We start from the raw sequence: 17,474 nt of genomic DNA, 5'->3' as shown, positions 1-17,474 counted from the left end.
ACCCAACCTCACCAAACCTCTCAGCCCCAAGAGTGTCCACCCTTATGTCTCAATCAGCTGTGGGTCTAGATATGGTCAATCCAGGTGGCATCGCAGCCCCTGAACGAATTTTGTAAGAATTTCTCTCTCTTTCACTGTCTTTGTTTCACGGGTTTTTAAAAGTAATTGATTTTTAAAATGGGGTTTAGCTGCTTTGCACTGCTGTGTTTATGCCGCTTTACACCCACTTGACTCACTTACAGAGAGATAGCAATACATAGGTTTTAAGATTCTTACTAGTCAGATATATTCCTGGGCGGTAAATAGGGGGTGTTGAGTCCAGTTCACTGAGCAAGGAGTAGGTCTTGTCTATTACATATTGGGTTTATGGAACGATATCTGAGCTAATTTGAAACCCTTGTTTTATGCATCACCCCACCTCACCTTTCCCGTTAAGCAGCCATAGTGTGTTTTCTAAACGTGTGACTCTGTTCCGTTTTGTAATTCAGTTCTAGGGTAGTGGTTTTTACATTCCCTCTATAAGTGATATCTTATGATAAGTGTCTTTTTCTGTGTGACTTATTTCACTTAGAATCGTCGTACCTAAATCCACTCATCATGCTGCTACTAGCCTTATGACGTTGATTTCATGGCTGAGTGATATTCCATTGTACATAAGGACCACAACTTCTTTATCCACTCTTCTCTTTCCTGGGATATTTCAGGTGTAACGAAGTGGAGGTTCTTGTCAACGGAGCAGCCCTAAACTTTGGGGTGCCTGTGTCTTGCTGATTTTTAGTTTTCCCAATTTATACGCCCATGAGTGGAAGTGCCCTATGCTCTCTAAGCTGAGTTTTTTAGATGTTTCAGGACACACCGTACACTTCTCCAGAGTGGCTGTTGGCAATTTACAGCCCGCCCATCAGCGTAGCAAGGCTCCCATTTCTGCATGGCCTGTCCTGCATTTCTGGTTTTGACACTTTATTCAGCATGGCCCTTTTGACCGATGGGAAGCGAGACTTCTTTGTAGCGCTGATTTGCCTTTCCAGGTTGCTTGCTTGGCCTAAAAGGGCGTATGCGTTTTTTCCTGAATATATTCAGGTAAAAACGCATACGCCCTTTTTGGCCAAGGGCATCATTGTCGAGGTTTTGCCGCTCTTCCTGTGCTTTAAAGGCGATTCGAATCTACCTCCTGACATCTGTTTCCTGCAATTCTGCCTTGCTTTCAAATCCTCTTCGTTGCCTTCCCTCCATATATTTGTGGACGAGAGTTATCATTTCTAACTCTGCAGGTTTGTGAATTGCAGTGCCCCTGAGCTTCATTTTTCAACTCGCTTTCTTGGGAGCTGGCCGCAAAAGCGCAGGATTGCTTCAGGCCCTATTCTGGCTCCGGGCGGCAGGCTGAGCCTGTGGTTGATTCTTCTTCCTGATGGGAAAATAGAGTGACCTGTGCCTGTCCCAACACCTAGAGCTAGTCTCTCATTGGTTCCCCCTCTTCCCGTTCATCCTCAGGACAAATTGCAACCTGTACGGAACAGGAGGTTAAAGGTGCTGATTCTCCAAGGAGGGAGATTGCTAGTAAAGCGGCTGGAATGGCTAACCAGAGCACAAGGAGATGAGAAATGAGGTGCGTTTTAGAAACCTTTCCCGATCACACGGTGTACCATCTTCTGGGTTTCTCATGCATGTTTTCGATGTAGGAAGATGCCCTTGAACCTGGAGATTTGGGACCCATGGGATGGGTACCACGCCGTATAACTTTACAGGGTCTGAGTTAGCTCACCCAACCTCACCACACCTCTCAGCCCCAAGAGTGTCCACCCTTATGTCTCAATCAGCTGTGAGTCTAGATATGGTCAATCCAGGTAGCATCGCAGCCCCTGAACGAATTTTGTAAGAATTTCTCTCTCTTTCACTGTCTTTGTTTCACGGGTTTTTAAAAGTAATTGATTTTTATAATGGGGTTTAGCTGCTTTGCACTGCTGTGTTTATGCCGCTTTACACCCACTTGACTCACTTACAGAGAGATAGCAATACATAGGTTTTAAGATTCTTACTAGTCAGATATATTCCTGGGCGGTGAATAGGGGTTGTTGAGTCCAGTTCACTGAGCAAGGAGTAGGTCTTGTCTATTACATATTGGGTTTATGGAACGGTATCTGAGCTAATTTGAAACCCTTGTTTTATGCATCACCCCAACTCACTTTTCCCGTTAAGCAGCCATAGTGTGTTTTCTAAACGTGGGACTCTCTTCTGTTTTGTAATTCAGTTAAAGGGTAGCGGTTTCTACATTCCCTCTATAAGTGATATCTTATGATAAGTGTCTTTTTCTGTGTGACTTATTTCACTTAGAATCGTCGTACCTAAATCCACTCATCATGCTGCTCCTAGCCTTATGACGTTGATTTCATGGCTGAGTGATATTCCATTGTACATAAGGACCACAACTTCTTTATCCATTCTTCTCTTTCCTGGGATATTTCAGGTGTAGCGAAGTGGAGGTTCTTGTCAACGGAGCAGCCCTAAACTTTGGGGTGCCTGTGTCTTGCTGATTTTTAGTTTTCCCAATTTATACGCCCATGAGTGGAAGTGCCCTATGCTCTCTAAGCTGAGTTTTTTAGATGTTTCAGGACACACCGTACACTTCTCCAGAGTGGCTGTTGGCAATTTACAGCCCGCCCATCAGCGTAGCAAGGCTCCCATTTCTGCATGGCCTGTCCTGCATTTCTGGTTTTGACACTTTATTCAGCTTGGCCCTTTTGACCCATGGAAGCGAGACTTCTTTATAGTGCTGATTTGCCTTTCCAGGTTGCTCGGTTGGCCAAAAAGGGCCTATGCGTTTTTTCCTGAATATATTCAGGAAAAAACGCATAGGCCCTTTTTGGCCAAGGGCATCATTGTCGAGGTTTTGCCGCTTTTCCTGTGCTTTAAAGGCGATTCGAATCTACCTCCTGAAATCTGTTTCCTGCAATTCTGCCTTGCTTTCAAATCCTCTTCGTTGCCTTCCCTCCATATATTTGTGGACGAGAGTTATCATTTCTAAGTCTGCAGGTTTGTGAATTGCAGTGCCCCTGAGCTTCGTTATTCAACTCGCTTTCTTGAGAGCTGGCCGCAGAAGCGCAGGATTGCTTCAGGCCGTATTCTGTTTCCTGGCAGCAGGCTGAGCCTGTGGTTAATTCTTCTTCCTGATGGGAAAATAGAGTGACCTGTGCCTGTCCCAACACCTAGAGCTAGTCTCTCATTCGTTCACCCTCTTCCCGTGCATCCTCAGGAAATATTGCAACCTATACGGAACAGGAGGTTAAAGGTTCTGATTCTCCAAGGAGGGAGATTGCTAGTAAATCGGCTGGAATGGCGAACCCGAGCACAAGGAGATGAGAAATGAGGTGCGTTTTAGAAACCTTTCCTGATCACACGGTGTACCATCTTCTCGGTTTCTCATGCATGTTTTCGATGTAGGAAGATGCCCTTGAACCTGGAGATTTGGGACCCATGGGATGGGTACCACGCAGTATTACTTTAAAGGGTCTGCGTTTGATCACCCAACCTCACCAAACCTCTCAGTCCCAAGAGTGTCCACCCTTATTTCTCAATCAGCTGTGGGTCTAGATATGGTCAATCCAGGTGGCATCATAGCCCCTGAACGAATTTTGTAAGAATTTCTCTCTCTTTCACTGTCTTTGTTTCACGTGATTTTAAAGTAATTGATTTTTATAATGGGGTTTAGCTGCTTTTCACTGCTCTGTTTATGCCGCTTTATACCCACTTGACTCACTTACAGAGAGATAACAATACATAGGTTTTAAGATTCTTACTAGTCAGATATATTCTTGTGCGGTGAATAGGGGGTGTTGAGTCCAGTTCACTGAGCAATGAGTAGGTCTTGACTATTACATATTGGGTTTATGGAACGGTATCTGTGCTAATTTGAAACCCTTGTTTTATGCATCACCCCACCTCACCTTTCCCGTTAAGCAGCCATAGTGTGTTTTCTAAACGTGTGACTCTGTTCTGTTTTGTAATTCAGTTCAAGGGTAGCGGTTTTTACATTCCCTCTAAAAGTGATATGTTATGCTAAGTGTCTTTTTCTGTGTGACTTATTTCACTTAGAATCGTCGTAATTAAATCTACTCATCATGCTGCTACTAGCTTTATGACGTTGATTTCATGACTGAGTGATATTCCATTGTACATAAGGACCACAACTTCTTTATCCATTCTTCTCTTTCCTGGGATATTTAAGGTGTAATGAAGTGGAGGTTCTTGTCAACAGAGCAACCTTAAACTTTGGGGTGCCTTTGTCCTGCTGATTTTTACTTTTCCGAATTTATATGCCCATGAGTAGAAGTGCGTTATGCTCTCTAAGCTGTGTTTTTTAGATGTTTCAGGACACACCGTACACTTCTCCAGAGTGGCTGTTGGCAATTTACATCCCACCCATCAGCGTAGCAAGGATCCCATTTCTCCATGGCCTGCCCTGCATTTGTAGTTTTGACATTTTATTCAGCATGGCCCTTTTGACCGATGGGAAGCGAGACTTCTTTGTAGTGCTGATTTGCCTTTCCAGGTTGCTTGGTTGGCCAAAAAGCGCGTATGCGTTGTTTCCTGAATATATTCAGGAAAGAACGCATACGCCCTTTTTGGCCAAGAGCATCATTTTCGAGGTTTTGCCGCTTTTCCTGTGCTTTAAAGGCGATGCGAATCTACCTCCTGAAATCTGTTTCCTGCAACTCTGCCTTGCTTTCAAATCCTCTTCGTTGCCTTCCCTCAATATATTTGTGGACGAGAGTTATCATTTATAACTCTGCAGATTTTTGACTTGCAGTGCGCCTGAACTCCATTTTTCAACTAGCTTTTATTGGAACTGTCCGCAAAAGCGCACGATTGCTTCAGGCCCTATTCTGGTTCCGGGTGGCAGACTGAGCCTGTGGTTAATTCTTCTCCATGATGGGAAAATAAAGTGGCCTGTGCCTGTCCCAACACCTAGAGCTAGTCTCTCCTTGGTTCCCCCTCTTCCCGTTCATCCTCAGGACAAATTGCAACCTGTACGGAACAGGAGGTTAAAAGTGCTGATTCTCCAAGGAGGGAGATTGCTAGTAAAGCGGCTGGAATGGAGAACCCGAGCACAAGGAGATGAGAAATGAGGTGCGTTTTAGAATCCTTTCCCGATCACACGGTGTACCATCTTCTGGGTTTCTCATGCATGTTTTCGATGTAGGAAGATGCCCTTGAACCTGGAGATATGGGACCCAAGGGATGGGTACCACGCAGTATTACTTTAAAGGGTCCGCGATTGCTCACCCAACCTCACCAAACCTCTCAGCCCCAAGAGTGTCCACCCTTATGTCTCAATCAGCTGTGGGTCTAGATATGGTTAATCCAGGTGGCATCACAGCCCCTGAACGAATTTTGTAAGCATTTCTCTCTCTTTCACTGTCTTTGTTTCACGGGTTTTTAAAAGTAATTGATTTTTTTAATGGGGTTTAGCTACTTTGCACTGCTGTGTTTATGTCGCTTAACACCCACTTGACTCACTTACAGAGAGATATCAATACATAGGTTTTAAGAGTCTTCCTAGTCAGATATATTCTTGTGCGGTGAATAGGGGGTGTTGAGTCCAGTTCACTGAGCAAGGAGTAGTTCTTGTCTATTACATATTGGGTTTATGGAACGGTATCTGAGCTAATTTGAAACCCTTGTTTTATGCATCACCCCACCTCACCTTTCCCGTTAAGCAGCCATAGTGTGTTTTGTAAACGTGTGACTCTGTTCTGTTTTGTAATTCAGTTCAAGGGTAGCGGTTTTTACATTCCCTCTATAAGTGATATCTTATGATAAGTGTCTTTTTCTGTGTGACTTATTTCACTTAGAATCGTCGTACCTAAATCCACTCATCATGCTGCTCCTAGCCTTATGACGTTGATTTCATTGCTGAGTGATATTCCATTGTACATAAGGACCACATCTTCGTTATCCATTCTTCTCTTTCCTGGGATATTTAAGGTGTAATGAAGTGGAGGTTCTTGTCAACAGAGCAGCCCTAAACTTTGGGGTGCCTGTGTCTTGCTGATTTTTAGTTTTCCCAATGTATACGCTCATGAGTGGAAGTGCCCTATGCTCTCTAAGCTGTGTTTTTTAGATGTTTCAGGACACACCGTACACTTCTCCAGAGTGGCTGTTGGCAATTTACAGCCCGCCCAGCAGTGTAGCAGGGCTGTTATTTCTCCATGGCCTGTCCTGCATTTCTGGTTTTGACAGTTTTTTCAGCATGGCCCTTTTGACCGATGGGAAGCGAGACTTCTTTGTAGCGCTGATTTGCCTTTCCAGGTTGCTTTGTTGGCCGAAAAGGGCGTATGCGTTTTTTCCTGAATATATTCAGGAAAAAAGGTATATGCCCTCTTTGGCCAAGGGCATCATTGTCGACGTTTTACCGCTTTTCATGTGCTTTAAAGGCGATTCGAATCTACCTCCTGAAATTTGTTTCCTGCAATTCTGCCTTGCATTCAAATCGTCTTCGTTGCCTTCCCTTAGTATATTTTTGGACGAGAGTGATCATTTATAACTCTGCATGTTTGTGAATTGCAGTACCCCTGAGCTCCATTTTTCAACTCGCTTTTTTTTGAGCTGGCTGCAAAACCGCAGGATTGCTTTAGGCCCTATACTGGTTCCATGGGGCAGGCTGAGCCTGTGGTTAATTCTTCTTCTTGATGGGAAATTTGAGTGACCTGTGCCTGTCCGAACATCTAGGGCTTGTCTCTCATTGTTTCTCCTCCTTCCCCTTTATCCTCTGGACAAATTCCAAACTCTGTGCAACAGGATGTTGAAGGTGCTGACATCCTCGAGTTTGGAGAATGTTAGGAAAGAGGCTGGAAGGGTGAACCCGACAACCAGGGGATTAGGAGATGAGGTGCCTTTTCCAAAATCTTCCTGATCCAACCGTGTACCATCTTCTGGGTGTCACAGGCATGTTTTAGCTGTAGGAAAGGTCCCATGTATGTTAGGAGAACACCAGGGATTTTTTCAAATCAGTATCTCCCCGAATCCCAATCTGGGGAATTTTTAAGCTACTGGTACATGTATGTTCATTAAGGGACTGGGCTGTAGGCAGAGTCCGAACTTTAGAGGTTTGTAGTCTTCACGGTCAGAAACGCTCACCATCGGCCTCCTTTAGGTTCCATTTTATCTGTAGTTGATAGATGATGTCGATATAGATATCTATTGTTTTTCAGATTATTTCCCCTTAGGGGTTATTACAAAATATTGAGTATAGTTCCCTGTGCTATACAGCAGTTCCTTGTTGATGATATATTTTATACATAGTGGTGTGTATATGTTAATCCGAAACTGTTAATTTATCCCTCCTCCCACCTTTCCCCTTTGGTAATAAAAAATACAAGATTTTATACTTCTCAGAAATCTAGGAGCTGAAAGAGAGGTATCATTTTCAATGGAAAATCATTCAAAACAAGATTGAAACTCAGCCAAGATTAGTAGATCCGCATCCTTGGAAAGAAATCACTGCATTTCTCTACTGTTGACCTGACAAATACGCAAACCCCTCCACTGAACTTGCTTATAATAAAGTGATGGAAATATCAAATGGAAGTGTTAGAAATACCTTATTTTACACGAGCCTTATACACTGCTCTATGTTAATTACAGTTTGGCTCACACATCTGTTCATTGAAGTTACAATATTTGGCTCACACATCTGTTCATTGATGTTACAATATTTGGCTCACACATCTGTTCATTGAAGTTACAATGTTCTCAAATTCTGTTACTGATCCTGCAGAGTCGGCCCCAACAAGGGTCCCCCTGCCCAGTGTCATTGGAGCCAACAGATCGAGACTGAGTTTGGTTCAGAAGCAAAGGAAAACTTTATATTTTGATCAGAGAATGGAGAGGTGAGAGCGTGCACTCCCCCGCGGGCTGTGGGCCGGGCTGCTGTGTAGGGATCCCGTCAGCGTCAGCGGGAGGGACGGGGCGGAGCTCTCGAGGGCCGGGTTGGCTGGAGCTCAGGCTCTATGAGGCGGAGTCTGCACGGGGCCCCGAGAGCTGAGGTGTCGGCCCAGCCATTTTGCACTAGGAAATCGGGTCTGAAGTGCCAGGTGTGGGACCTCTGCCTGTGGAAACCTAGGAACAAGTGAAATTAGAAAAAGCACAAAGGAAAAAAAGGTTAGACTTTATTTTATTGCCCAGATTCTATTTTTATCTCCCAGGAATTTTTAATGGGCTTTGCCAGTGACAAACCCCTCCTCTGCCTCTTGTCCCATTCCACATTCTTGGGGCGCTGAGGGTGCAGACACCTCTTCTGTAAATGCTTCGTGCTGAGTTGGGTGTCCTCATACCCGGGGGGAGGGGCAGGACTTCTCCCCAGCAGCCTCCAGGTGAGGTTGATTGTCCCCAGGCCTCCTCCCTCACTGCTCGTCTGCCTGAGCACCAGCGTTGGAAGTTTTATAGATTCTAATGACCTTTAAGGGTCCAGGAAAGAGATGTGCAGGGACGCTGGGGGGGGCGGTTTTACCCTGCTCCACATTGGTTCAGCCCCCTTAGGCTGACGGTTTCTGCCAGCCTAGATGCTCTGACCAGTAGTCTGTGCTTTCTTCAGTTAAGCCACTGAATTAACGTACAAACAGCACCAGGTGTCAGAGCCCTGCCTGCTCAACTCCCAGACAGTCCAGGGCCGGTGGTGATCCAGGACCATGACGGCCACTCAGTCACCGCCCTTTTGAAGTAACCAGGAGTCCATCTGGTCTCATTGGCCGCCGTCACTGTGGTGTCTGTAGGCTTTTCTATGGTGGCAGCGTTATTTAGGGTTCCCCTGCCAAGTTTATTAGCTCCGCTCTGGGTGCAGTAAGTCCTGCAAGCAATAGTCTGTTCTTTTGGGGCACACTCTTGTGGTTTTCTGAGAGAAGCTCCAGGTCAAGTGATGGTCACACGAGTCGTCATGGGGGCCTGTTGCCCCAGGTTGTCTCTCTGGAGGTTGGAGTTGGAGGGCCTCCTCACTCGAGGTCATTGTGCCCACGGAGCGATCCCTGCAACTTCAGGGCATGGTGGGTGGTTAGGATCACCAAGTGGCGTCCTTTACCCTTAGGAGGGAGCTGGCCTTGCGGGCTGCTGATTTCCAGGTTTTTAGATACCCCCAGTATCCTGGTCGGATGGGGTGGCTGGCCAATGCCTGGAGGGCATTCTTGCGTTGTTCCATTTCAAGTGGTCCCAGTTTTTGCACTAAAACTGCAAGGGCGATTCGCCTTCGACCAGGAATATAAAGGTCAAAGGGTTTAGCTAAATTAGGGAGGTCCATGGCAAGGGTCTGAATTGACTGCTCTTTCCTTTCTTGAAAGGCCGCTTCTGGATACTATTCAAAAGGATCATCATCTTTTCCTTTCAGTGTTTCATATAGAGGCCCAGGTATTAGACTGTAGTTAGGGATCCAGATGCAGCAAACCCCGGTCTCCCCAGGAACCCCTAAGCTGTCTTCTAGTTTTAGGAAGGGTGAGGCTGCAAATGGCTTCTTCCCTTTCCTGGGATGGGCTTCTCCGATCTTCTGTGAGAATGAAGCCCAGGCAGGTCACCTTAGTCTGTGATATTTGAGCCTTTTTCTTGGACACCTTCTATCTTTTATTGGCTAGGTAGTCCAGAGGCCTCCTTAGTAGGGCTGGCGATCAGAATGTCGTCTGCATTTTTTTTTAAATTTGTTTATTTATTATTTATGGCTGTGTTGGGTCTTCGTTTCTGTGCGAGGGCTTTCTCTAGTTGCGGCAAGCGGGGGCCACTCTTCATCGCGGTGCGCGGGCCTCTCACTATCGCAGCCTCTCTTACTGTGGAGCACAGGCTCCAGACGCGCAGGCTCAGTAATTGTGGCTCACGGGCCTAGTTGCTCCGCGGCATATGGGATCTTCTCAGACCAGGGCTCGAACCTGTGTCCCCTGCATTGGTAGGCAGATTCTCAACCACTGTGCCATCAGGGAAGCCCAGAATGTCGTCTGCATATTGAAGGAGGGTTCACTTCTCCAGAGGTAGATCTTTTAGGGTTTTAGCTAACGTTTCCCCAAAGATGGTGTGGAAATTTTTGAACCCCTGGGGCAGGACGGCCAAGCAGTATTGTTTTTGTTGTATGTTGAGTCGTGCCACTCACAGCCAAAATTTCTTGTGACTCTGGGACTGATGGAATACAGAAGAAGGCATCATTGAAGTCTAATACAGAATACCATATCCTGGTGGATGGTAGAATGACCAGCAGGGTGTAGGAATTAGGAACTACTGGATGTATATCCTCTGTGGCTTCACTGACTGTCCTGGCGTCCTTTACCTTTACGGGGCTCTCATGGTCAGGCCCCTCCCAGGATATGGAGCTCACCTGTGCAGGTAGCCAGCAGCCCACGGGGCTCTCGTGGTTAGGCCCCTCCCAGGATATGGAGCTCACCTGTGCAGGTACCCAGCAGCCCACGGGGCTCTCATGGTCAGGCCCCTCCCAGGATATGGAGCTCACCTGGGCAGGTACCCAGCAGCTCACGAGGCTCTCGTGGGCAGACCCCTCCCAGGATATGGAGCTCCCTTGGACAGGTACCCTGGCAGAACTGGGCACACAGGAACCGTGCACATAGTCCTCATTGCAGAGCACCCCCAGCACACCTGTCGCTCAGAGCTGACACAGAGCACCTCAGAGCAGGGCTTGAACTAACAAACATCAGCTCCGACAGGTCTGTGACCCTAGGCTTCTCTCTGTGTGGCCTCCCTCCGCCTGGTCTTCCAGGGGCTTCCACTGCAGCCGGGGCACCAGGCCTCTGTCTCCACCCACCAACCCTCCTCTCCCTGACTCCTGGGTTCCTCTCATTAGGAGAGGGTCTTCTTGAAGTTGTCTTCCACTCATGGACCAGATAAAATGATTAGAAAACAAGCCAGGGCTGCCGCCCCTTGTCTATCCTGACTCTCGGGACCCTACACCTGTTCCTTGGATCTGGCCGGTGCAGCAAGGCCCATTTTCTGCAACTCTGAGCCCCTGAGGGGCGAGGATTGGCTGACCTGGGCAGCCTGACCTGGCCGGCCAGCCTTTCCCAGGTGTGCCTGGGTTGAGGTCAATATAAACACCCCTCCAGGCAGCAAAAGCCTCTGCAGCTGTGCCTGACGCCATATTCTCTGCCCCGTCAGCAGTCTCGGGGTTGTGCTGGTGGGAGGGAGTAGCGCCTACGGCTCTATGAGTGGCCCCGTGTGAGTGGGGCTCTGCTGGACTTTCTGCAGGAGTTGCCGGGCTGCCACCTGCTAAAGAAGAGGATGTGTCACCCATACCTGCTGCTGGAATTTCTACCCAGGCAGAGGTGAGGAAGGAAAAAAGCAGTGGGGGCCGGGACAGGAGGGGTACCTCAGGCAGGGAAATGGAAAGATTCCAGAAGAGCGCCCGGGGCCAGGACCGTCTTGGCTGGCCTGCATGCACCAAGTCGGCCTGCGTGCTGTCGCTGGTGTGACTCCAAGCCCCTTCCTCTAGGCTTTAAAGTCTTTGCACACATTCAGGTGTTTTACCTGGGAAGGGTGGGAAAAGTTCAGCAGCAGCTGGCCTGGGGCTCAGCTCACGTTTACTCAGAGACGCCTCCTCACGGTCCCCCAGCTTTGCAATGAGTACGCTCCTTGCGGGGGAGCTGCTGGCTGCATGGGAGACGATTCCCCACCTCTGACCAACTTCAGAATTGTGTACCACTGGAGCAAGTGCCCTGATAGGGATTTCCTCTGTATGACCAGTGGGTTCTGTTTTTTTTTCTTTTTTGGTTCAAGGTAGGTTTTATTCCTCTTTTTGTATTTATAGATATAAGCATGGAAATAATTCATTCATATAAATACGTCTATGGGAAGGACAGAACTTTTTTTTCTGTTTTATGTTTTTAAATATTTTTAAATTTTTAAATTTTATTTTATTCATTTTTTTATACAGCAGGTTCTTATTGGTTATCTATTTTATACATATAAGTGTATACATGTCAATCCCAGGCTCGCAATTCATCCCACCACCACCACCCTGCCTCTTTCCCCCCTTGGTGACCATACATTTGTTCTCTACATCTGTGTCTCTATTTCTGCCTTGCAAACCGGTTCATCTGTCCCATTTTTCTAGGTTCCACATGTATGCGTTAATATACGATATATGTTTTTCTTTTTCTGACTTACTTCACTTTGTATGACAGTCTCTAGATCTATCCACGTCTCTACAAATGACCCAATTTCGTTCCTTTTTATGGCTGAGTAATATTCCATTTTACATATGTACCACATATTTTCCATTTGTCTATCTATGGGCATTTAGGTTGCTTCCATGACCTGGCTATTGTAAATAGTGCTGCAATGAACATTGTGGTGAATGTGTCTTTTTGAATTATGGTTTTCTCTGGGTATATGCCCAGTAGTGGGATTGCTGGGTCATATGGTAATTCTATTTTTAGTTTTTTAAGGAACCTCCATACTGTTCTCCATAGTGACTGTATCAATTTACATTCCCACAAATAGTGTAAGAGGGTTCCCTTTTCTCCACACCCTCTCCAGCATTTGTTGTCTGTAGATTTTCTGATGATGCCCATTCTAACTTGTGTGAGGTGATACCTCATTGTAGTTTTGGTTTATATTTCTCTAATAATTAGTGATGTTGAGCAGCTTTTCATGTGCTTCTTGGCCATCTGTATGTCTTCTTGGGACAAATGTCTATTTACGTCATCTGCCCATTTTTGGATTGGGTTGTTTGTTTTTTTACTGTTGAGCTGCATGAGCTGTTTATATATATTGGAGATTAATCCTTTGTCCATTGATTCGTTTGCAAATATTTTCTCCCATTCTGAGGGTTGTCTTTTCGTCGTCTTTGTAGTTTCCTTTGCTTTTCAAAAGCTTTTAGGTTTCATTTGCTCCCATTTGTTTATTTTTGTTTTTTATTCCATTACTCTAGGAGGTGGATCAAAAAAGATCTTGCTGTGATTTATGTCAAAGAGTATTCTTCCTATGTTTTCCTCTAAGAGTTTTATAGTGTCCAGTCTAACATTTCGGTCTCTAATCCATTTTGAGTTTATTTTTTGTGTATGGTGTTAGGGAGTGTTCTAATTTCATTCTTTTACATGTAGCTGTCCATTTTTCCCAGCACCACTTATTGAAGAGACTGTCTTTTCTCCATTGTATATCCTTGCCTCCTTTGTCATAGATTAGTGGACCATAGGTGTGTAGGTTTGTCTCTGGGCTTCTTTTTTTTTTCTTTTACATCTTTATTGGAGTATAATTGTTTTACAATTGTGTGTTAGTTTCTGCTGTATGAAAAAGTGAATCAGCTATACGTATACATATAACACCATATCCCCTCCCTCTTGCACTTCCCTCTCACTCCCTTATCCCACCCCTTTAGGTGGTCACAAAGCACCGAGCTGATCTCCCTGTGCTATGTGGCTGCTTCCCAGTAGCTATCAATTTTACATTTGGTAGTGTATATATGTCCATACCACTCTCTCACTTTGTCCCAGCTTACCCTTCCCCCTCCCCGTGTCCTCAAGTCCTTTCTCTATGTCTGTGTCCTTAATCCTTTCCTGCCCCTAGGTTCTTCATAAACTTTTTCTTTTAGATTCCATATATATGTGTTAGCATACGGTATTTGTTTTTCTCTTTCTGACTTACTTCACTCTGTAGGACAGACTCTAGATCCATCCACCTCACTACAAATAACTCAATTTCGTTTCTTTTTATGGCTGAATAATGTTCCATTGTATATATGTGCCACATCTTCTTTATCCAGTTATCTGTTGATGGACACTTAGGTTGCTTCCATGTCCTGGCTATTGTAAATAGAGCTACAATGAACATTGTGGTACATGACTCTTTTTGAATTATGGTTTTCTCAGGGTAAATGTCCAGTAGTGGGATTGCTGGGTTGTACGGTTGTTCTATTTTTAGTTTTTAAGGATCCCCCATCCCGTTCTCCCTAGTAGCTATATCAATTTACATTCCCACCAACAGTGCAAGAGGGTTCCCTTTTTTCCAATAAATGCCTCTCCAGCATTTATTGTTTGTAGATTTTTTGATGATGGCCATTCTGACTGGTGTGAGGTGATATCTCACTGTAGTTTTGATTTGCCTTTCTCTAATGATTAGTGATGTTCAGCATCCTTTCATGTGTTTGTTGGCAAACTGTATATCTTCTTTGGAGAAATGTCTATTTAGGTCTTCTGCCCATTTTTGGATTGGGTTGTTTGGTTTTGTGATATTGAGCTACATGAGCTGCTTTTTGGAGATTAATCCTTTGCCATTTGCTTCATTTGAAAATATTTTCTCCCATTCTGATGGTTGTTTTTTCATCTTGCTTATGTTTTCCTTTGCTGTGCAAAAGATTTTAAGTTTCATTAGGTCCCATTTTTTTTATTTTTGTTTGTATTTCCATTTCCCTAGGAGGTGGGTCAAAAAGGATCTTGCTGTGATTTATGTCATAGACTGTTCTGCTTATGTTTTCCTCTAAGAGTTTTATAGTGGCTGGTCTTACATTTAGGTCTCTAATCCATTTTGAGTTTATTTTTGTGTATGGTGTTAGGGAGTGTTCTAATTTCATTCTTTTACATGTAGCTGTCCAGTTTTCCCAGCACCACCTACTGAAGACACTGTCTTTTCTCCATTGTATACCCTTGCCTCCTTTGTCATAGATTAGTTAACCATAGGTACGTGGGTTTATCTCTGTGCTTTCTATCCTGTTCTATTGATCTATATTTCTGTTTTTGTGTCAGTACCATAACATCTTGATTACTGTAGCTTTATAATATAGTCTGAAGTCTGGAAGTCTGATTCCTCCAGCTCTTTTTTTTTTCCCCTCAAGGCTGCTTTGGCTATCCGGGGTCTTTTGTGTCTCCCTACAAATTTTAAGATTTTTTTTTTCTAGTTCTGTAGAAAATGCCAAAGGTATTTTGATAGGGATTGCATTGAATCTGTAGATTGCTTTGGGTAGTATAGTCATTTTCACAATATTGATTCTTCTAATCCAAGAACATGGTATATGTCTCCATCTGTTTATATCATCTTTGATTTCTTTCATCAGTGTCTTATAGTTTTCTGAGTACAGGTCTTTTACTTCCTTAGGTAGGTTTATTCCTAGGTAGTTTATTCGTTTTGTTGCAGTGGTAATGGAATTGTTTCCTTAATTTCTCTTGCTGTTCTCTCATTGTTAGTGTATAGGAATGCAAGCAATTTCTGTGCATTAATTTTGTATCCTGCAACTTTACCAAATTCATTGATTAGTTCCAGTGGTTTTCTGGTGGCATCTTTAGGATTCTCTATCTATGATATGATGTCATCTGCAAACAGTGACAATTTTACTTCTTCTTTTCCTTTTTGTATTCCTTTTATTTCTTTTTCTTCTCTGATTGCCATGGCTAGGACTTCCAAAACTATGTTGAATAGTAGTGGTGAGAGTGGACATCCTCATCTTGTTCCTGATCTTAGAGGAAACGTTTTCAGTTTTTCACTGTTGAGAATGATGTTTGCTGTGGGTTTGTCATATATGGCCTTTATAAGGTTGAGGTAGTTTCCCTCTATGCCCACACTCTGCAGAGTTTTTATCATAAATAGATGTTGAATTTTCTCAAAATCTTTCCCTGCATCTATTGAGATGATCATATGGTTTTATTCTACAATTTGTTAATATGGTGTATAACATTGATTTGTGTATATTGAAGAATCCTTGCATCCCTGGGATAAACCCCACTTGATCATGGTGTATGATCCTTTTAACGTGTTGTTCGATTCTGTTTGCTAGTATTTTGTTGAGGATTTTTACATCTATATTCATCAGTGATATTGGTCTATAATTTACTTTCCTTGTAGTATCTTTGTCTGGTTTTGGTATCAGGGTGATGGTGGTCTCATAGAATGAGTTTGGGAGTGTTCCTTCCCCTGCAATTGTTTTGAAGAATTTGAGAAGGTTGGGTGCTAGCTCTTCTCTAAATATTTGATAGAATTCACCTGTGATGCCATCTGGTTCTGGACTTTTGTTTGTTGGAAGATTTTTAATCACAGTTTCAATTTCATTGCTTGTGATAGGTGTGTTCATATTCTCTATTTCTTCCTGATTCAGTCTTGGAAAGTTATCCCTTTCTAAGAATTTGTCCATTTCTTCCAGGTTGTCCATTTTATTGGCATAGAGTTGCTTGTAGTAGTCTCTTAGGATGCTTTGTATTCCTGTGGTGTCTGTTGTAACTTCTCCTTTTTCACTTCTAATTTTGTTGATTTGAGTCCTCTCCCTCTTTTTCTTGGGTCTGGCTAAAGGCTTATCATTTTTGTTTATCTTCCCAAAGAACCAGCTTTTAGTTTTATTGATCTTTGCTTTCATTTTCTTTGTTTCTATTCCATTTATTTCTGCTCTGATCTTTATGATTCCTTTCCTTCTACTAACTTTGGGTTTTGTTCTTCTTCCTCTAGTTCCTCTAAGTGTAAGGTTAGATTGTTTATTTGAGATTTTTCTTGTTTCTTGAGGTAGGCTTGTATTGCTATAAACTTCCCTCTTAGAACTGCTTTTGCTGCATCCCATAGGTTTTGGATCATCGTGTTTTTGTTGTCATTTGTCTCTAGGTAGTTTTTGATTTCCTCTTTTATTTCTTCAGTGATCTCTTGGTTATTTAGTAACGTATTGTTTAGCCTCCATGTTTTTTGTTTTTTACGGATTTTTCCCTGTAATTGATTTCTAATCTCATAGCATTGTGGTCGGAACAGCTGCTTGATATGATTTCAGTTTTCTTTAATTTCCTGAGGCTTTTTTGTGACCCGAGATGTGATCTATCCTGGAGAATGTTCCGTGTGCAGTTGAGAAGAACGTGTAATCTGCTGTTTTTGGATGGAATGTCCTATAAATATCAGTTAACTCTATCTGGTCTATTGTGTCATTTAAAGCTTGTGTTTCCTTATTAATTTTCTTTCTGGATGATCTCCACTGGTGTAAGTGAGCTGTTAAAGTCCCCCGCTATTATTGTGTTACTGTCGATTTCCTCTTTTATAGCTGTTAGCAGTTGCCTTATATATTGAGGTGCTCCTATGTTGGGTACATATATATTTATAATTGTTATATCTTCTTCTTGGATTGATCCCTTGACTGTTATGTAGTGTCTTTCCTTGTCTTTTGTAACATTCTTTATTTTAAAGTCTATTTTATCTGATATGAGTATTGCTACTCCAGATTTCTTTTGATTTTCATTTGCATAGAATATATTTTTCCATCGCCTCACTTTCAGTCTGTATGTGTCCCTAGGTCTGAAATGGGTCTCTTGTAGACAGCATATATATGGGTCTTGTTTTTGTATCCATTCAGAGAGCCTGTGTCTTTTGGTTGGAACATTTAGTCCATTCACGTTTAAGGTAATTATTGATATGTATATTACTATTAATTGTTACGGGTTTGTCTTGTTGGGTCCTTTTCTTCTCTTGTGTTTCCCACTTAGAGAATTTCCTTTAGCATTTGGTGTAGAGCTGGTTTCATGGTGCTGAATTCTCTTAGC

This window comes from Balaenoptera ricei, chromosome 16 (genome assembly GCF_028023285.1).
Source record: "Balaenoptera ricei isolate mBalRic1 chromosome 16, mBalRic1.hap2, whole genome shotgun sequence".
Lineage (NCBI taxonomy): Eukaryota > Metazoa > Chordata > Mammalia > Artiodactyla > Balaenopteridae > Balaenoptera > Balaenoptera ricei.
Note: the sequence above shows the minus strand (reverse complement) of the source record.